The sequence below is a fragment of the Caretta caretta genome, chromosome 10 (genome assembly GCF_965140235.1).
Source record: "Caretta caretta isolate rCarCar2 chromosome 10, rCarCar1.hap1, whole genome shotgun sequence".
Classification (NCBI taxonomy): Eukaryota; Metazoa; Chordata; order Testudines; family Cheloniidae; genus Caretta; species Caretta caretta.
In genome coordinates, this window is record NC_134215.1 from 68,575,201 (window position 1) to 68,597,878 (window position 22,678).

The window sequence follows — 22,678 nt, forward strand, 5'->3', positions numbered from 1 at the left end:
GCTTTCGTGAGCTACAGCTCACTTCATCGGCTGCAAGTTGATTATTTCTCAGAATTGTTTATGTAGCTGACAGATTTGTACTCTAAGGACCTTCCCCAAATCCTCCAGTAAAAAGAGAAAAGTCAGGACCTGATAAAAATGTAGAATTGACTATGGAGACATATGCATCTGTGCCTTAATGAGAAGTCTTGGTGGCTTTTACACCAGCAAATATTTACATGGATAAAATGTTCTTTAGAAAATCTATCTGTGTATTTATTTATGAATTACAGCTGCCCATCACAGTAATATCTAAGTGCCAATCCTTCACAATCAATGGAGTAGAAGCATAGCCAGAGCTGTTTCTCATTGTGAAATGACTAATCAGCCCACACTTGGCTGGGGCAACATTTTTAGCCAACCCTTTTTTTATTGCAAAAAATTCAAAGTCACTAAACCGTTTAATTGTAAACAAAAAAGTCACAAAGAATTCTGAAAATATCTTAACTGTTTGTTTTGAATATTTGAGTCAAAATGACTTTTCATTTTGAAATGTCCTTGAAAAATTAAAAAAAAAACATTAAATTTAAAAGGTCAAAACATAATGAAATATTTTGTGAACTGATTTTTTTAAAATTTAAGTTTAAAAATTTAACTTTTTTTAAAATTTCAATGTTTTCTTTTGAGTCAAGCCAAAACGATTTTTTGAGTTTTCAGAACTGCAGTATTCACACTGTTCTACCTCCTGTACATAGCCCTGACATCAGACCCAAGCACTGACAGCTATGTAGAAAAATTAATAAAAATCTAAAAAACCAAAAACCATGCCCCAAGCAGAGGTGGTTGATTTCTACTACTGCAGATCATTGATGTCTTTACTATGGTAGATTTAACAGAAGATTCTGCAAAAAAAAGATTGCTTTTTTAAAAAAATGTGACCCAATTGTGGCATGTACCATGTCTTAAATAACTAGCTCACTTTCTCTGAGTAGGGTGTCTTAACTCTGATCAGGAGAGACCACCTCCAATAATTCCTTAGCTTTTCTGTTGATACTGATAACCAGGCCACATTTATGCTATGGACATTTGCATCCTGTGACAAAGAATCTGACTGCCAATTATTTCATATAAATTAGCGTATTCCAATGCAGTTGGATCTTTCAAGCAGTTGGATCAAATCTGATACTCTGGCATAGAGAGGGAAGGCTCTATAAAATATTACCTGTTCTCTCAGCCATCCAACCCATTCATACATATACATTAATTTTTAAAAATAAAAGTTACATATATCTTTCACCGCGGTAGCTCCTTGAAATATAGCACACAAAATCACACCTTAAGAACAGCCTCCTCTTCTTCCCGACTCAATTTGCACAGCACCTGACTCATATCACATTGCGGGGAAAGGCTAAGGTCACTGCCACAGATGCAGATACATTGAAAAATAAATTGCTAATTCATCTTCATTAACAAAGAAGTCCTTCCAAAGTGGATGCAGAGGCAAACAGAGTATGTGGCATTTGCACAGATTTAGGAAATATCTGTGTTTGTAATGACAGAAGATTCATTGCATGATCATGGAGCTAAGGAAAATCGTTTAACTGGCAAAAATAAGACCAGAGGGCCAACTTTCACTATTTTTTTTTTTGGTAGATTTGCTCATTGACATAATCTCATCACTTTAGTGCAGGGGTTCTCAAACTGAGGGTCATGACCACTTAGGGGGTTGTGAGGTTATTACATGGGGGTCACAAGTGTCAGCTTCCATCCCTAAACCCCACTTCTCCTCCAGCATTTATAATAGGGTTAAAAGTATAAAAAATGTATTTTTAATTTATATGGGGGGGTCACACTCAGAGGCTTGCTGTGTGAAAGGGGTCACCAATACAAAGGTTTGAGAACTACTGCCTTAGTGCTATGGGTGGCATTCCTGCTGGGCAATGAGTGCTAGTCACAAGGGAACTAATTACACACACAACATTGCACGTGTTACAGTTGTAGTCCATCTTTTAGCTTCTTTGTTTAAGGGAACAATGTATTCTAGTTTAGAATGCAAATTTCAGGGCTTGTCCACACACACAAATTGCACTGATTGAATTAAATCAGTTTCTAAACTGATTCACAGTTAAATTATGTGGGCACCTTAAACTGCTTACCAAATTAACCTACATCAATATTAGCTACTCTTAAATCAATTGAAGGGTATCAACACAAGAGCGTTGCACCGATTTAACTAAATGAAGTTAGAATTTGATTTAATTAAATCAGTACAGTTTGTGTGTAGATTAGATCTAGGTTTTATTTAAAAAGTAGGCTCCAGAGGGGGAGATGTCTTCTAAATCTTAACAAGAATAGTGAAGCTGTTTTAAACAATGTATATGGAAGTTACCATGATGTTGGAAGCCAAGAACAACAGAATTGCATGAGGGTAGCAGAAGCAGGAAATGATAACCATAAACAAAAAATGAAACTGACCAGTCTAGTTTTATAACTCAGTATTAGAGCTGGTCAGAGAAACTTTGAAGGAGTCATATTGCATAAGAATATACAGTTCTGTCCAAATCAAAAAGCTTCAGAAAATCAGGTCAATTTTGCTGGAATTTTGGTTTAATATTTTTTAATGTTCTGACAACATCCACATGTTCAGTTTCAATATTTTGGGAATGAAATATTTTGATTTCTTGTTTTGAATTTTTATTTTGCATTATGCCATAATACAACATAAAATAAAGTCTAAATCAATTTAATCAAAGTAAAACATTTTGAATAACCCAAAATTATTATTATTTTAAATTTTCCTTTGTGGAGAATTTTAAAGTTTTGAGGGTTTTTTCTTTTTTCTTTTTTCTTTTTTTTAGTTTTTGCTCTGATTTGGAATGAAGCCAGATTTCGACATTTCAAAATCCTTTGCGAAATAGAACTTTTGTCCTCTGCACAGCTCATCTCAACATACGTGAAGAGCAAAATGGTAACTAAAGCACCTAGATCGAGGACCATTACAGATGTTTCACTTACTGATATATCATTCTAAAATAGGGAAATATCACAAATACAGTAAACATAATAAACAGTAAAAGAGAAGTTAGTAAGTGTGCCCATTGTACTTTAGGAGGCTTTTACTGATGAAAGACATTCTGAGGTTAAAATAACAGAGATGCACAAGATTTAATTTATGAGACTCGCATTGATTTTAATACACTGCTTTGAAAATTTATACCTGACATAAGAAGACAATAGTCCATGCAAAATTACATGTTTATTTTCTCCTGCCCAAATCTGACCTGCACTCTCATTTATCCTATTGCAGGGTTTTGTAGCAAATGGAATTCATCCCCATTTCAGCCATCTTGGCTTTCTGGCTAAGATCATGTATATTATCAGTTTATTATCTGCTGTATCCTTCATTGGGAGACTTTTGCAAGGGGAATGGGGAGAACTTAGTGAGCTCTTAAATACCTGGAAACCAGGAAAAGAAAGCACCTATCTTTAACACAAGACTAGAAAAAACATTTGCATTACATATGTATCCCTTTTAAAATGTGTCCTCTTCATTTTAAAGGTCTTGCTTAATGAATTCCATGGTTATTTAATCATAAATGCAGACTCTTATATTGAAGTTATATCACCGCAAATTTTCACCATGCAAAATCTATTTTGGAGATATGAAATTTATTGCTAACCCTTGTTAATGCTGTTGTTTGTAGCACAGATCTCCCCTAATAACTTCTTTTAAATAAATACTATGTTAAGATAGGGTTAAATATTTTGCTGTACCTTGAAAGGTAAAATGGGAATGAATTAATTTGGAGCTCTTCCAAGGACAAAAATGTTGTTATACATCACTGTAATGTGCCTTCTGTTCAGATCAATCAAATCACATCCATTTGGACTACTCCAAAGTGAGATATAATTGTGTCTTTTCCTTTTGAGAATTATAAAAAAAAATTATGAGAAAATTTGTTATGCTGAAAAGTTAAAGGTGTGCTAATGGATTATCAAATGCCTCATTCAACCTTAGTGGAAATGTTTTCATTGGGATAACTCAATTTAATGCAGCATAATATTATTTGATGAAACATTTTGAAGTCCATATAATGAGGTTTAAAAGCAAAGAATGAAAGTCCCTTTGGAGCAGTCTGCTAACAGTGATCGTTGGAAATAGCCATAACCTTATAACTTTTTGGCTGTATGATGCGATAATAATATAATTCTGGAGCTGGGTGGTATAGTGATATATGCTTCATTTATACCCATTCTACCAAGTGACATTTATTGAAAACTGACTGTTGGACTGCTTTCCATGTCGGTTGCTATCCATCTGCCTTGGTGCTGCTGGAGATTGTAATTACATTTTGCTTCATTTCCTGTATAATTTATGTGAAAAATCCTTCAATGGCAGGGAAGTACAAAGCCCAGACATTGAGAACATGACACTGTGTAAGATTTAAGGTGGTTGTTTGGAACCGAAGATAGAAGTTGGCCATGACTCAAGCAATTTCAAGGTCATCCGGCATAGACAGAGCTCAAGCAATGCAGCAGTGTTGTGACTGTGAAAGCTAAAAATGTTTTGCTACTTCTATAAACATTGATCTTCTGTCATTCTTCTCAGAAATGAAGGTGTGTCTTATGGGGAGAGTAATTAGAGATTATTAATTTTGTTATGTCTAGTTACCAGGACATTTAGAGATTAGGATACTCAACGTGTAGAGTGATTAAAATGTTTTTCGTTCCAGAGTTTAACATTTTGTTACATTGTTTTATTAACCTCTCATAATTGTTTTTGGCTGTTTCTTGATAGGGCTAGCTATTTTTAAGAAATTAACAAGTATTTTTGTACCAAATGATTATCGGCTGGGTTTCTTTTTAGGAATTTTTTCTTCCTAAATCTTCATCCTTCAAGCTTCTCTCAGCACCACTCAGGTATAAGCTGTTACAGTCTCGAGATAATAAGCTGGGTTCATTTCTCCAGGAAAAAAACAAACCTCTCTTCAGCGGGTGCTTTAAAAATTGTTCAGTGTTTTTTGTCAGAAAATATAAGTTCTGTCTACTAATGACATTGCTGTTGATTTCCATAATGGCGTATGAATAGTAAAGGAAGGCAATCTGCAATATGTATTCATGATGTGTGTTTGGAGAGCATCTAGCCCTGATCCACAACTGGACTCCTAGGCTTTACCCACAATGTACATAATGAATAATAATAATAGCACTGTATACGATAAATAATGCTGGGCTAGATTTCCCTTTCTGAATTGCTAGGGCTGGATAACACCTCATTTGTAGAGAAATCATTTAATCACTAAATCACTTAATTCATTGTTGAAGGCCTTTTTAAATTGTGGTGCACTTTGCATATACTGAATTTTAATGCTGTGAAAATGAACTGACTTGCTGCTAAAATCAAGGACCACTGGCTGTGCGTATTGCGTAATGTCCCTTCTGCGTATCTGCTCAAGCCCATGGCTCCTGACCTGAAAGACGCTTCCTTAGCATGTCCAGATCTAAATTTCTCAGTCAAGCCAAAATGTTGTATGAGTTTGACGCAATTCCTTGTTAAGACGTTGTGCTACATCAGGTGTGAATAATTTCCAACACGATATGATAGAATACTGCCCATCATGTTAGAAATTAGAGACATGATTGAATCAACCCTCCTCCCCCAGGTCTGAATACCCCCAGATTTGTAGTGTTTGAAATCTGGAACTAGAATTTGAAAAAGCCCACTATGTTTATAGTAATTTCATCCAAAGGCATAGGTCTGAACACCTCAGAACTTTGAGATGAATGAAGCTTGAATCTAAATGTTGTGGGTTGGGCCCATCTCTATTTAAAATGTTACTAAAGGAGAAAGCTGGTAAAATCTGCAAGAATTATTTTATTAGTTTTTTCAGTGCATCTATTTTTCTTAGTTTCCTTTTTAAGACACCCAATGTCTCCTTCAGTAATACTTACCAAGGAAACAGGTTTTCACTTGATTAGCCAGGCATATGGAATGTTCTTCTCAAAAACCTTTTCCCAAAATATTCACTACAGACCCTTTAAAATTAAGCTTTTGTGCTTCATATTTAATGTTTCTTATCGATATTCCAGGACACTAGGATTCTAACAAGTCATTTTGCAATTGAAATAATTGGAATGCAAATTATATCATTTCATTTCGGAGCTGAAGTTGATTCTGCACATGTTATTTTTGAACCGTATAAAGACACACTCCCCCAACACAGTATTTCAGATTTATTGCAGAGCAGAGAGCATCCTCTATTGAATTAACCTAGATGATCATCATCATTTATGGGCCTGCCAGACTTTCTGTTGCGATTTACCACTTTCATTTTGTTGCATTTGATTGTGCTGTCATTATGTCATTTATTACATTGCAGCCGAGGCAGCTGACTGTACTTGCTCTCAGTATTGGATGATTTCCATCATCCCCATTATGCACGTGGTGGCTTAGGGCTTCACAAAAATATAATATTGGAAAACATTTTGAAATCCAAAGCACTGCAGAGTAAAAGGGGGATAGCTCTGACTCCGATAAACTGAATTTCTCTATGGGGCCTCTCAGACAAGGATCTCAAAGTGGCTTACAAATATTCAATGAATTAAACCCTAAATCTCATAACAGCCCTGTGTGGGATAAAGTATTATGCCCATTTTACCGATGAAGTGAAATGATTTGCCCATAGTTCAACAATAAAGCGGTGGTACAACATGGGTTAGAAACCAAGCCCCTAATCTAGCATGATGTACCATATGAATAAACCCCCTAAGTCTGTGCAGAGGCCAATTGAAGTTAATGGGGCTTCACACCGTGCAGGGGTCCACCCCACTGTATTTTTGAGGAAGCAGATAGTCAGCCAATGTTTATATTATTAGCAGTATAGTAGCACAGCTATGACTGTAGATGCATCTAACACCAACAGAAGGGGTTTTTTTCAACCCTGTAGGTAACCTACCTCCCTGAGCTGCAGTGGCCAGGTCGACGGAAACGTTCTTCCGCTGAGCTAGTCATGTCTACATCCGAGGTTAGGTTGGTACAACTACAGCACAGATAGGATAAAAACTGAACCTTGAACTGAACCACAACCAAACTTTCTGATGCTCAAACAGGTCTGGGTTAACTTCACCCCCCTCCCACGTTATCCTTTTCATTTCTGCAGGTCTCTACACTTCCTGGAGCTGGCCAGAAATGGGAAAAGACAACATTGCTAATTTCACGAGAGTCTGTTCTCACAAGCTTTCTAGGGAAAGTCTGCAAGTCAAGATATTCAAAGGGTAAGAAAACATCTAAATGTTTGGCTGTTTTTCCCAACCGCTGAATTTCTTAAGGTTTTTCCCCTCACGAATACGCTAATTATTTTTTTTTTCACTGCATCCTATGTCTGCCTTGTAATTGATTCATGTTAGCTAGGAAATAATTTAGTTAACATGCTTTCAATGAAGTCCCTGGTGAAATTAATATGTTTGTAATATACTTAACACATTGATGTGCTCTGAAGGACAGTCAGACTGGAATCAGGCAGAGTGGAATCTTATACTAAGTACCGCTTCTCTAATGGCAACAGTAGACTGCTTCTGGCAATAATGAATCAAGCTTTCTTATAGGTCATAGTTGCTCCTCTTCCCACCATAGCAGATGGTGCTGTAAGTCACAGAGCCCAGATTCTAACCCGTGGGGCCAAAACTAGGGCATATTCAGAGAAAGGTACTCACTTCCACTGAAACCCAGGCCACGTCAAAGTCTCTTCATTTTTAGCACAAGATGCAAGACTCCACTCTTTCTGCATGCCTTCTCCTCACAGCTACATTGTGGAATGGGCACAGTTGCATGCCCCAGAGAAATAAATCACCTGCATTACTTCTTTTTAAGTAAGTGGCTTTGTGATTGAGAGGGAGTGCTTGAAAACTGCAACCTTCTTAAATGAGGGACTTGATGTATTTATGGCATAAATTCATATAGGGCTAGACCCTGGCCTAACATCAAAGCCTGGCTCCAGTAGTCAGGCAGGCTGTGCCCTCATGACAGATCAGCAGTACACCCGCATGTATGAGGAGTGGGTGGGGCACCCCTACTTCAGCAGAAGTAGTAACCTCACCGCACTGGTTATTTATGGTGCATAGCTGTGCTGATTGCAAAGGGCCGTCTGTGGTCAGCCAACACACCTCACTCGAGGCCCTGCGTTACATCCGGGTAATTTGGTACAGCTGTCCCAGTCAGCACAGTTTGTTAGGGATGGCGGCACTGGCTACTGCTTGCTGGTGTCACACAATCGATAGAGAGGGAGTATTTGCAGTAGCAGTCCCGTTTGGTGCAGGCCTGTATCTCCGTTTGCAGTTCTGTCTGAGTGACAGTGCATGCCATCAGCAGGGCTAGATGTACTGCTGCCCAGTTTCTCCGGCGTGAGGCACATGTGCATTGGCTCCCTTCCTACTTGTGTACACAGAGCTTTGCCTTTGATAATAGGCTCAAAAATGCTCACATAAGTGGGGTCATGACTTAGCTTGTGGTGTTTTTCTAAATCTGATACACTTCTAAATTCTCGTTATGGCGTGTGACACCACAGAATTATGTACAATGACAGTCATGCAATTTATAAAAATAATCCCCTTCTGATTATGTGTTGGTGATCTTGGAAATTCATTTAACTAACCAGGAGCCTTTTAAACTGAAGTTCAGATTTTATGCATGATCTGAATGCAATATGGTAAATTGATGGGATTATTTCCCCGTGATCCAAGCCCATATCTCTCATTAATATCAGCAGGAAGTATGCGCATATGGCAATGGGAAAATGAAACCATTATTATTAAAGCTCTATTCAGATAATTTGTATGAGGATAATTCAGTCAGATTTTGGTCCAAAAGCTCAGTTTACCATCTCAGTGCAAAGTTAGTAGATTTAGAAACCTCATTGCTGTTCTCATTTCCATCCATGAAACTCTACTGACTTTTTTGGGGTTGCCCAGGTGTAAATGAGAAAAGAATTTGTCCCACTGAGCTTATTGAATATAGGATGCTGCAATATTCATTTTTCTTAAGAATCAGAGCGTCCGAATATTCCTAGGTTAATTCGTTCCAGAACTAATTTGATTAAATACATCAAAAACAACGGAAAGAATGAAAAGACATTCCTCTAAAAGTTGTCATATTGTCAGTTCAAAAGGTTAATTTTATTTCTATAAATCCTGTAACATATTTTGCGGTCTTCCTTGGAGAAATTAACCTTGCCTAAAATAAGAAAACATTGGCCTACTAAAGTTGATGGATACTGACTAGAGCAATCAAAAACTAGCAGGTAAAATTCGTAAGAATTTTTTCAAAACCATTTTCTCATCTTTTTGTTGAATTTAAAAATTTCAATACAAAATTTCGTTGACATTTCCCATTCTTCGAAATTTCTACCAGCTGCAAACTGGCCCCATCATATCAACCCAGACCCATCTCAGATAAGTGGACCAAGATATAAAGAAGATGAACCAATGACAATTTACACCTGCTGAGAATCTGCTCCCAATTTCATACCAGAATTCCTGTGTCATATTTATAACACATAAGATCACCCTATAATGTTTGTACCTAAGAGCAAACTTTCTTTCTTTCTTTCTTTCTTTCTTTCACAATCAACTGTATTGTCTTCTAATCTTAGCCTCAACCTGCCGTGAAAGTGAAGGGCCCCCAAACTGTGTCTCTGAGTTTTTCAGTGAGTTTGGATATTGGCCACAGTAAATAAATAAAATTTGCTTTGAGCGTAACCTGGGTTCTGCAGAGCATAAAGTGCTTAGCATGTCTCAGAATGCTGTTCAATAAAAATGCACAAGGTGCTCATTTTCCAAGTTTTTGAAATATATAGAAAAGTGTGGAGATACCACAGGGACAGAGCCATATAAGAACTTAGAAGGCTAGATGGATGCAAATCCTGATTTTATGGTGCTCTTAGAGGACATCTGTAACCTTTGTAAAATTTCAGGTTCTCCTAAGCAAAGAAACTTCACAGGGAGTTAAGGGCTTAATTTCAGTTCCATGGATCTCCCTAACACTGAAGCTCCACAGGAATATGCAAACTCAAGGAACATAATCTTTTGTTAACCTGGAATTTCAGCTAATCAGAGTTCAGAAAATCAAGGTTGTGCTGTATGTATTTTTAAGTATATGCAAGTTGCTGCATGACAAATAAATCTCCCTGTCATGCACAGATAGCAGCAATTATGTGCATATGTTAAAGGTTTAAAGTTCTCTTTGAACCCTGAGGATTATAAAATATGAAAACACCAATTAGAATGAAGTATATAATCACTGTAATAATCACAAGAAAGAGAATGAGTCAAAATGCATTTTTGGCTGAAATACAGTTTGTGGGAATCGGCAGTTGGATTTTCTGGCTGTTAACCTGCTGGGTAAAAAAGTTAGCAAAGGATTCTGTACCGAGCTCTCAATTAATAGTTCTGTTCTTAAAAATAGAATCACAAGAATGACAGGAATGACGGATAATGGTAGAGTGCCACCAATTTGTCCAGTGAGTGCTCTGCACCTGCTTTCCAGTCTCTCAGAGAGCGCACTTTGCATCCCAGGGTATAAGACAATTCCACAATTCATGACTCTTATTGTTCATTTTTGTTTGTGCTTTTAGCATTGAGTAGTAACTTCAAATGAATGTCAGTAATCTAACTCCAGCACTGGCAGCATTAGAGCTATGCTATGCTAAATTGTCTCCTTGTTTTAAGATTAGACTTCAAGGATTTTTTTTTTTTTATTTTTTTTTAATGAAAGGGAAACTAATATCCTCCCTTTTGACAAGTTAGGAAACATTAGCCAATTAAATCTATTTATAAAACTCCCCTGCATCATTAGTGCTAGCATTCTCTCAAGCTCTGTTTTTCATTAGCTCAGAAGCATACTGTTGCTGGCATATAAAAGGACACAGTTTTATTCATGGAATGAAAAAACCCTAATGAACTAATATTAAACCTTAATCTTTCTTGTGTAATTCCCTAAAGTATAATCTTGGGCTTCTGGGAGCCCAGTTTAAGGTGAACGTTGGAAGTCTTGCCAGGAACAGCAGCACAGAATGAGGGTTCGGGCCGTTTCTCTGCTACCTGTTAGTCATCACTTGTCTGGACTAGAAGGTTGTGAGGCAGCTAGGTACTATGAATAAAACAGCAGCCCTTTCAATCAAACTTCTCCAGTGACATCTGAAGGTGTGGAGATATAAAAGGCACCAGGTCTTCAACTAAAACTGCGGTAAATTAAGTGGGATAGCAGAATCCTTTTGTGGAGAAGGGTAGCTTCTGGACAGAGGAGAGATCCAGCAAAATTTCACCTCTATTGACTGAACATGCCCTGGTGGGAGTGTTAATGTTTTATCTTAGCCTTAAGTTTGCAGCCATTGGGCTTGCTTTTCAGCTGCTAGTATGGTCATGGCATGTAGCTTCCTGAGATTGCTCAAAACTACATCACTCAGCATCACTGCTCTATGTCTACTACTGAGAAACAAAGTCGATGTATCATGGTAATCCGCATCTTTCCTTCCCTGTCCCCTCCCTACTCTCTGTCAGCCTGATTTATTGTGTCACTTGGACTAGTTAGACTAATAGCTCATTGAGGCAGAGAACATGTCCTTCTCTGAGGTGCCTATGTTAGGTTCTATTGTGGTATCTTACCAATGAGCAGATTGGTTTCAAGTTATAAACTCTTTCTTGAGAATGAAGGTTACATTCAGCAATAAGGTCACAAAACTTTCTACTACCCTCTGGCTGTAGCCTGCAACTTCTCTGTCCAGGGTTCTTTGCGTTGGCTCCCCAGCAGCAAGTGTGTCTCAGGAAACTCAAAGACCACATGACGTTGTACAAGAAGTGTGGCACCTGCTACTCTATAGCACACTTTCCTCTTTTAGATCCCTTTCTAAATGTCCTGCTTTCTCAGCACATTTTAGTTTAATGGTTGGGTTTATTGCAGTTCATGCATATTAGCCCCCGTGCTGGGCATTTCCTGTCCTCATGCAAGTTGCCACATCACTGGCATTGTTTCCTGCTTTCCATGTTTCTGTCCTTGTCCATTTTAATTTCTGTGAACTTGTCCCTGGCTGCTTTAACTGTTGTACAAAAAGTCTCATGCTCTGTGCCTTTCTCTAGGCTTTCTGTTTGTTCACTGCTTAGCATACACATATTGACCTTTCTAAAGTCTGATTCATCTCCCTTAGTCGTTCATGGACATTCTTATTGTTACACCCCAGATCAGTCTGGTCTTTAACAAGTGAGTCTGATTTAATATTCTATATTCACAGGATCGATATTTTACTTATAACCCTGTGACAAACACCTCTACAGAGGACACAATGATCCGCAAACCTTTTCATTGTTTTTGCAAAGCTTTCCCTTCTTTCCTCACCACTGCCTTTATGGGATGCATTGCATACACCTCGCACTTTTGTCCTTGCCACTAGCAGCAGAGCAATATTTTGCTCATCCTCCTGTTTGCACCCGTGGCTTTCATAAACCGCTCAAATTGCTGTTTGAAGCATTTCCAGACACATTCCACATTTCCGTTGATTCTGAGGCCTGGTCGGGGAGTTACTTGCAGTTGCACGGGCTCTGTAGGAGCCACTTCAATATTGCCCCTCCCACTGGGGCTTCTAGTATTCTGGTGTAACTCCTGCCTGCTTGATGTGGTGCTCTGTCCCCCTCTAGTGGCACCTAGCCCAGCTAGAGATTGACGAGTCTGCTACAGGCTTAGCTAAGGCCATGTGGCTTTTAGTTCATGCAGTAGCGACTCAGACACTAGGCTTCAGAGGTCCCACTTTCGATCCCGCCTACCGGGGTCTGTCAGCATTATACTGTGCCTTCCACCACTGGTGCCATGTAGTATCTTACTGAGGAGCAAGCCAATTTCAAGATAAATCCTTTATTGGGAACAGAAACTAAGTACAGCAATACGGTAACAAAACTTCCTTCTGTTCTCTGGCTGTAGCCTGTGACTGCCCTGTCCTGGGCACCTTTGTTTTTGCTCCCCAGCAGGAAGTGTAGGAGGGATAGCTCAGTGGTTTGAGCATTAGCCTGCTTAAACCCAGGGTTGTGAGTTCAATCCTTGAGGGGGCCATTTAGGGATCTGGGGCAAAAATTGGGGATTGGTCCTGCTTTGAGCAGGGGATTGGACTAGATGACCTCCTGAGGTCCCTTCCAACCCTGAGATTCTATGATCTCTGTTTCTTGGAAGATTTACCCTACAGCACGCTGTTAACCAACAGTTCTCTGCCAGATGCTGTTTGCTGCAATGGGCTAATGGGCTGAGCACAGGGATATGAATAGAGAGCTTGGCATCTATTCACCATTACTCTGCCACTAGCTTCTTTGCTCCATCCTACCAGTGTCAATATTTGAGAGATGCTTTAAAAGTAGAAAGAAAAGGAGTACTTGTGGCACCTTAGCGTCTAGAGCTGGAGCTCACGAAAGCTCATGCTCAAATAAATGGGTTAGTCTCTAAGGTGCCACAAGTCCTCCTTTTCTTTTTGCGAATACAGACTAACACGGCTGCTACTCTGAAACCTTTAAAAGTAGAGTTAGCTTTATGAGTCTGAGCCACACCCAGGGCCAGTTTTAGGAGCGGTTGAGCACGGTGGTTATCCTGGGCACCAGCTTCCATTGGGCGCTGCCATATTGCTGTGCTGCTGAGCTTTCCCACCCCCCACCTTCCCCACCCCTTTGCTCCACTGATTCACTGGCTGTTTTGTTTTTTGCTGAGCCACTCGGGGGACTGTCACTTTCTGCACTGACTGGGAAAACAACTAGGGCAGCTCCAGGCTATACCACACTCCTGCTGAAGTAAACTCCTCAGCTGTACTAAACTCCCAGACTTGAGTTAGCGCCTCAAAGCTAGAGCAAGACCCTGGCTATTCTGAGCTTCCAAACAGTCTTGACACTCTCAGGGTGAGAGCAGGTTCCTGGTTAAACCAATGTTGCCAACTCTCACAATTTTTCACAAGTGATGAGATTTCAAACTGGGCTGGCACCTGTCTCATGAAGATGTGAGAATCACCAGCCCTATTGTGAAGTTCAGCCCTGCCAGAAGCCAACAGAATATCTCTTCACCACTTGCCATTCTCACGAGTGGGGGCTGGCTGTCTTAGGGAAGTTCCTCTCCTCCTGTGAGCAATGGTGATGGGATAGCACCTCTGCTCCTCCCTCTTGCAGCACCCGGTCTGGGAAGGCACGGGGTGGGAGGGCAGTTGAAGAGCCCCGGAGCTGTCCCCCCATTCTGGGAAGGAGGAGAGGGGAGTGTGCTGCAGTCCCCCGGGTCTGGGAAGTGGGGGGAGGAGTTGAAGAATCCCAGAAGGACCAGAAGTGAAGCTGGGACAGGCGCTGTGTGGGGACAAAACTGATGGGAGGACTGGGGACCTGATTAATTGTTGGGCAGGGGACAAGCAGATGTGGGGGTAAGAGTTCCTGCAGCAAGAGCCAAAATCACCTTTACCCAGTAGATGTTAGAGAGCGGGTTACACTAATTTTCTCACACACACACACACATACACGAAGTTCAAAAATCAAAAGACAGATTGAAAACACAATACAATTTTAAAATATATATATATATATATATATATATATAGTGATTTTAGGGGGGCCAATCACATGATTTGGTGAGGGGACTCATGTCTTTTTGATGTCTTGAGGTTGGCAATACCGGTAAACCATTGTTCCAAACTGCCGGGAGTTTCTCTAGGCTAAAACAAGCTTTTCTAATCTTAATCCTACCCATTAATGGGTTTTGGCCAATCAGCTCCTTCCACCTAACCCAAAAAGGAGTCTCCCAAGCAGCTAGCAGCAAAAATCAGTGTTACCCAACTCCAGGAAAATGCCACTGGCACACTACTCCACTGTAAAGGTGTCTAAAAGGCTATTATTTCTGAATAAGGGGAATCAGAAAGAGGAAAGGAGATACCCACCCTGTAGCACAAATCCTGCAGTTGGTTTCTATTTTCCTATTCCTGTTTGGGCCGCACTGAAGATTTAAATTGTAAAAAACACCCATTTACCTTTACACAAACCAGCAGTCTGGGCCTCCACTCGCCTTGTGAGGCCTGTTCTATCACACTGACTGTCAAAGTTAAGAACCCATCTTAGCTATATAAATCAGTAAAATCATCTGAGGATATGTTCTTCTGTGGGCTCTGGATCAAGTGCCAAGTAAATGGAAGGACTCCCATTAAGTGGATGGCCTTTAGATTGTGCCTGAAAGGAGCTTACTGGCTAAAGCAGTGTACAAATGGCAACATATGTAAATACAAAATAAACCTAATGTCAGTATTTCTTGATAGTTTTATGCAGTAAAGTTCCCACAAATGTTTAACAGAGTTTGTTTGTTTGAAATCTTTGCTTATGTGGTTTGAAGTTAAACCTGATTGGCGTTTTTGGACATTTTAATCATTAATGTGACTATATGTGGACACACATTTGAAATTTCTCTCATTTCAGAAGGTAGGTTTTATTGTGTTGTTCAAATTGTGCTCTGTCTTTTGCATACCTTTTTGAAAGCACCTTTACTTTAAGTTAATGTGAAACAAACAAAACAATTAGGTCATGAATTTCAAAATCCTATTCATCAGAGGTCGTGTGACAGCAGTTGGCTATACCAGCATACTTCGCAGAGAACTGAATCACATGTGACATGAAATCAAGCATATTAATTTCTTTTTCATGTAGTTATCTAAGGTGAACAGCTTGAAATCTATAATATGCGGCATGGAGTTTTGTGGAGGCTTAATTGAATTATGTTGGTAATGTGCTTTCAGAGACATATATGTGCAAATATTTTAATTTTCAAAATGAGAGCAACAGATAAATATCAGAATATAGCTGGAATAAATAATACTAATGGTTTTCAAAGGCTCAGCTTGTGGAGGAAGGGGGGCTATTCAGCATGAATGAAAATGGCAGAATCTGGCTCCTAATAACTAGTCACTGACCAAGATGGGCAGGCAAATGACTAAATATAACATAGGAAATATACTTGAACTGACTTCTTATTGCCCTTAAATCATAAAATTACAGGTTTATCGAGCAGCACTACAAACAAGTTGTGGCTCGGGCTCATTTACAATAATGTTTATGAGCATAAAGGATTTCATGGGCTTTTCTGGCATTCAAAACAGTCCTCTTGTTGTTCATTCCAGCTGGAAGGAGGTGATAATCCTTCTAATGGCAGAAAAAGGAAGTGTGTGTTTCTGTCCTGATATACCTGTGACTCTTGGCTGCTTGCTTTAACCTGATTTATGTTCTGATACATAGCTATGTAGTCAGGAGATTTTGGTGTGTCGTGAATTAGTAGCCAAACAAGCAAGCTGTCCCCAGGCTGGTGGATTTACATGAAGTACACATGGCTTGATGTGTCAGAGTTCTAGCAGTCTCTGTTTTATAGATTTCATTATTGAGAATATTAAAGTGTAACATAAAGAAAGTCAATATAGACCTCTTGTTGGGGGTGCAGTGGTAGAGGAGATTATGGGAAACTAGCAAGCAAAATCCTAGTCCTCCAGAGGGCTTAGAGGAGGTGTGTATCAAAGACGCTCAGGGCAGTACTGGCCCCAATAAATTCACCTTATGCAAAAGTAGAAAACAGCTACTTTCCTTTATAGCTTACTCAAAGTGGTTTCTGCACTACTGGTTTTTACTGCACATTGGTGCACTCAGGTGTTGTGGACACCTAACATGCATCATAAAAGGAGGATTAAAGGGGATAGAGTGGCATGTAATGGAGTGATTTTACAAGACTGGATCCTGAATGTGGACATTTATTTACCCCATGGTGGGGATCCAGTTTGTGTGTGTGTATGTGTGTGTCGCTGATTTTCATGGGAGCTCCACACAAGAAGCAACTGTGGAATTGGGCCTCGTTGTGGAAGTTTTTAGAGCACAGGCAATTCTTTATCAAACCTGGTCCTTCCCTCTCTGGTAAAGAGTGTACAGTGAATTAAACCAAATTCATTTAAATTAAACCATAAAACCTGCTGAGTAACCCAGTTACAGACAATAAATTATGAAGCCTGTGACAACTTAGCATTTGGCTTACTTAGCTGTGTGCTGTGTTATGTTTGTAACAATGACCATCAAAAAGTTACATTTCTCTGCAAGCCTCAACACTGTAGATTAGTCGAGGGTATGAATGAAAGCAGGCTCCATGCTGTACTCTGCAGCAAATCTAGTGGAGAGAACTTAATGTTCTGTCTTGTCAGAGGATGCAAATAAAACGTAAGCACCATGGAACATTGATTTATGCAACTTGAAGCCTTACACCCCATCTCGTACAGAGCTTTTATGGAGAGAAAATACCGAGTTATGAACCAGCAGTAGCTTTTCCTGCTGGGTTTTGTTTTTTTTTTTTAAGTGGAAGGGCCAAATTGTGTCAGTAAAATCTATTGATTTCAGGGCCTGTGGGTTGTAGTTTTGTTCTCTTTTTATAATTTGATCCAGATCCTCCGCCAAGCCTCATCTGAGTGCAATTCAAGGCAAAGACTATCAAGGAGCTATTCACAGCTCTCGGATCCTGTGACTAGTTTTTTCCTCAGCCTTAGTCCCAGCAGAGTTTGGCCTGAGGCCTGTTCTACATTCCACCACTGGTAGAAATTCCTAAGATGCTAAAGGAGAGGCGACAAAGGCATCAGCTATGAAAGTTCTGCTCAAGCTGGTGGCTCTTCTGTGTCAGAGGAGTTCCCATCAGGGGAAATGCAACTAACTCCTGCTCCTATTGCACTGCTGGACCAGCACAACGGGATTGGCACAAAGTGCCAGCATTTGGTCCCTACTTCCCCCAATATAAGGCTAAATTGTATCCGGGTATAAATAATAGGCCCCCACCTGTTCGTGTTAAAGTCACTTTAAAATCATTTTAAATAATTTTGTAAAAGTTGTAAATCTATCAGTATAATGAATATCACTCCTCTTCCAAGTGCATGACTGTCTGTGACAATAAATGAACTGATCATCACTGTTATGAAAACTATGCCAACACAAAAAAAAATGTAAATCGGGTAAAGCACAATGTATTTGTACATGAAAAGTGCACTATAAGAGCTGAGTGCCATATATAGATGAACTGCTTTTTAAATAAAATGTAAAATGGATAAAGGCTGTGGCTATGGATGTTTGGTTTTGATATCTGCCTTTCCTAAAGCCTGGGGTTTATAAGGTCTTGAAGTTCTTAAAGCAACAGCAACATCCCCATCTACCCCCCACCCCCCGCAATTATTTATGCTCTGGGAATATGACTTAAAACATGATGGTTCATTCAGTTGAATGGGTGGGTTTTCAGAGGCCATTTTAGATTCAGTTTATCATACAGGAATATATTACATAAAACATTGTAGCACATAGGGAAGTCCAAAACAAAATCATACATGTGAACGGCCCTGAACGCTGGGGAAAGTGTGGCCCCAGAGTTAAGCTTTGTGCCTCAGGCCTATCTGTGGTAGCCTGCCACCCTTGGAAGAAACATTTAACATTCCACCCTTGGAAAAACATGACACCATGGGGAGAAGGGGAAATCATTTATTTCTTGAAAAAATTATACTGATTTCTGCCTAAATGTAAATTCCATGTGGTTCTTATATAGCCCCCATTATGGTAGTATTTAAGCACTTCGCACTCTTTTTAATGGATTTATCCTCGCAACACCCTTGTGGGGCCGGGCAGTACTGTTTCCCCCATTTTACAGATGGGGAACCAAAGCACAGAGACTTGCAAAGTCATACATGAAGTCTGTGGAGGATCAGGGACTTGAACCCAGGTTTCACAAGTCCTAGGCTAGTGCCTGTACCATAGGATCATTTCTTTTAAAGCAGACATACATTGTCTACATATCATATAGACAAAATCAGTATCATGCCGATTAAATGTATTTAAAAACTGGCTCACTGATAGATCTCAACAAGTAATTGTGAATGGAGAATCTTCATCAAATGGCAGTTTTTTCTGTTGTGGGACCTTCTCAGCCCTGTGATAATCAATATCTTTAGTAATGATTTGGAAGATGTTGCTTGTAAAGTCTGAAGATGACACAAAGATTGATATATCTTGACTTTAGTACAACTTTTGATACTGTCTCGCATGACCTTCCCATAAACAAACTAGGGAAATGCAACCTCGATAGAGCTACTATAAGGTGGGTGCAAAACTGGTTGGAAAATCGTTCCCAGAGAGTAGTTATCAGTGGTTCACAGTCATGCTGGAAGGGCATAACAAGTGGGGTCCCACAGGGATCAGTTCTGGATCTGGTTCTATTCAATATCTTCATCAATGATTTAGATAATGCATAGAGAGTGCACTTATAAAGTTTGCGGATGATACCAAGCTGCGAGGGGTGGCAAGTGCTTTGGAGGATAGTATTAAATTTCAAAAAGATCTGGACAAACTGGAGAAACGGTCTGAAGTAAATAGGATGAAATTCAATAAGGACAAATGCAAAGTACTCCGTTTAGGAAGGAACAATCAGTTGCACACATAGAAAATGGGAAATGACTGCCTAGGAAAGAATATTGAGGAAAGGGATCTGGGGGTCATAGTGGACCACAAGCTAAATATGGGTCAACAGTGTGACACTTTTGCAAAAAAATGAACATAATTCTGGGCTGCATTGCAGGAGTGTTGTAAGTAAGACACAAGAAGAAATTCTTCCTCTCTACTCTGTGCTGAGTAGGCCTCAATTGGAGTATTGTGTCCAGTTCTGGGTGCCACATTTCAGGAAAGATGTGGACAAATTGGGGAAAGTCCAAAGAAGAGCAACAAAAATAATTAAAGGTCTAGAAAACATGACCTATGAGGAAAGATTGAAAAAACTGGGTTTATTTAGTCTGGAAAAGAGAAGGCTGACAGGGGACATAACAGTTTTCAAGTACATAAAAGGTAGTTACAAGGAGGAGGGAGAAAAAAATGTTGTTAACCTGTGAGATAGGACAAGAAGCAGTGGGCTTAAATTGCAGCAAGGGAGGTTTAGGTTGGACATTAGGAAAAACTTCCTGTCTGTCAGGGTGGTTAAGAACTGGAATGAATTGCCTAGGGAAATTGTGGAATCTCCATCATTGGAGATTTTTAAGAGCAGGTTAGACAAACACCTGTCAAGGATGGTCTAGATAATACTTAGTCCTGCCACAAGTGCAGGGGACTGGACTCGATGACCTCTCGAGATAACTTCCAGTCCTGTGATTCTATGATGAGATTGGTGAAGCTGTAAATGACGACAGCTCAGTTACACAGAACAAACTGAATTACTTGGTAAACTGTGCTCATTCAAATAACATGTGCTTTAATACATCCAGCTGCAAAGTCATACATCTAGGAACAAAGAATGTAGGTCACCTTTACAGGATGGGGAGCTGTATCCTGTTCAACAGTTACTCTGAAAAAGACTTAGAGGTCATAGAGATGTCTAGGTCAGCTGAAGTTCTGGAACAGTGCTACGCTGTGGCACTGCAAAGCAGCTGGATCAGAGGCTGAAAATCTAGCCCCATATTTTCAGTTTATCACAGTTATAAGAAATCAGTTTGACTGTGCTACATTTGTTGCAATGCATCACTTGCGATGCCTTCCATCTCTTTAAGTGCTCCTCTTCACACTCTTGATTTGTGCTGAGAGAAAAATGATTTCTAAGTTGGCAAAGCAAAGACACTGTAGACAGCCCCTCTATATTTACGTTCTTCATGGTGCCTTGACCCAAAGGAATTAAGGTAAAGAGGAGCTGAGATTTATCTTCAGTACAATCTTCAAGCACTGAATTCTCTCCAGATACGTGTAGATGGCTTTCACGGATGGTACTGGAGGACTATACCCCTGTAAACTCAGGCACTTTTCTAGAGAATTGTGTCCTGTGGCTGTTAATGCTGTAACCCAGGGATCTCTTGGTGCCACATGGTAAAGGGCACCAGAGTGCATCAGGGATTCTCCTGGGTCTGGTATCCACAGAGAAGTTCACCAAAGAGTATCATGAAAGGTGTCTAATGAAAGCCTGAGTCACACTGGTCTTCATACTCAGGGTAAAATATATGTAGGAATAAGTTATGTGTGTGTACTGAAAATTATGTTCTTAAGGTCTGTGACCAAAAGGTGAGAAACGGGTTTCTTTCAGACAAGAGATGTTTATGTATCTGTCAACATATAAATTGAGTATTGTATGGTTCACAATGGGTACCCATTTACAGTCTGAGCAAAATGCTAACAAGTAATTGCACAGTCTCCAGGGTTGATTCTTGACAGAAAAACACAAATGAGGATGGAGATCCTGGTTGCAAATGCAGACAATGGATTTTTGGACTATAACAGGAGGGACAGAGCAGAACTGAGGAGGCAAGAGGGCAGCGTGCTTGTTTCATGAACAGAAGACCACAGCCAAACCTGGTTGTAATACACTGGCAGAATTTAGGGTGAGCTTTTGCTCCCTGTGACATGACAATGTCTTATTAGTTAAGTTTAGAGTCTAGAATGCATCCTATGATTTTGTTTTATTTGTCACCCTTTTTTGCCAGTATTTCTGCTTACTACCATTTGAATTTCTATTTTTTGTTAAATAAATTTATACTTGCTTCCTCTACAAACAAATCTAAATGCTGTGTGTTAAGCAGAGCTGTGTTTTGTGGTGTGCTGGTCCTTTTTGGAAACAGGGGATCTAGGAAGTCCGTGTGTGTCCAGTGGATTGGGGCTGGGCACTATAGAGGGATGGTTGGAGGACTTGGGGTTGATGTGTTCCTATCATTAACTTGTAAAGCAAAAGCGAGACCTGGGAGGCAGGGCTTGATGTTGCCACAGCCTGATGGTGTTGGAGGACTGACATGCAGCACGCACAGACAGGGCTTTCACATGGTAAGGTCAGATAGTAGCGAGGTGCCTCATAACTGTGGCTACCCCTAGGAAGCATCACAAATGCCATGTCATGTTTGTATGATATATTTACATATATGTTTTGCACAAGGTGCTTATATTAATGTATGTATTTTGTTAGGCTTGCTACTGTATCCCAGGTCTGCGCTGATATGGAATTGAATCCATGGGGTCCATGATTGATGTGATTCCGGATGATAAATATCAGAGTTTACTTTTTAACAAATAGGCTAAATAAAAGGTGTGATCCTAGATTTTTGAGTAAAGCCCTAGTCATGATTCCGTAAGGGTAGGGTGGGACAGAATCCTCCCTCCTTCCCTAGTTGGGAACTTCAGGGCATTCTTCTGCAGCCACTGCTACAGCACACAGCCTGCTGTAACAGCCACGCCCAATGCACATCCCAGGTGCAGGGATTTTGGCCAATGGAGCCACATAACTGTCTAGGTCCATCCCACAACCACTGCTACTGTGATGACATTAGCCCTGGGCCATGTTTGGTAGTTTTCTCCCAAACCTTTTCTGAAATCGTAAGGGGGCAGGAAGAGTGCCTGCTGTTTATAGGTGCCTTGATCTGCTGGAATTACCTGCTTTAGGAGTCAGTTTAGTCATTACCTAAGGCTTGTCAGGCTGGTGAACTAGGTACTCCTCTCTCAGCTGTTTCTATCAAATGCCCTACCGACTTTCGTGCTTTGGCAGTTCTAACTCCTACACCCAATGGCTGTGTGAACATGATAGGTTTTTGCAGCCTGAAGTCCAGAAGAGAGGGAGGATTCTTCAGTAAATCAGAGTCTATTTCCATTTTGCCTGAGTCTTCCCCAATGGGGAAAGTTCAAGATCCATAAG

At 40.0% G+C, this 22,678-nt stretch overlaps 1 protein-coding gene across 23 annotated transcripts in view; it reads left to right on the forward strand.

The window, feature by feature from the left end:
• The window catches only part of TMC3 (transmembrane channel like 3), a 482,220-nt gene that overhangs the window by 426,889 nt on the left and 32,653 nt on the right, over window positions 1–22,678 (forward strand). For 18 of the 23 annotated variants that reach the window (XM_048868309.2, XM_048868305.2, XM_075133148.1 and 15 more), the window contains 2 exons: window positions 2,838–2,947; window positions 7,140–7,254. The gene's annotated coding sequence lies outside the window, so the exon portion shown is untranslated. The other 5 variants (XM_048868306.2, XM_075133145.1, XM_048868315.2 and 2 more) reach the window with 2 other exon arrangements.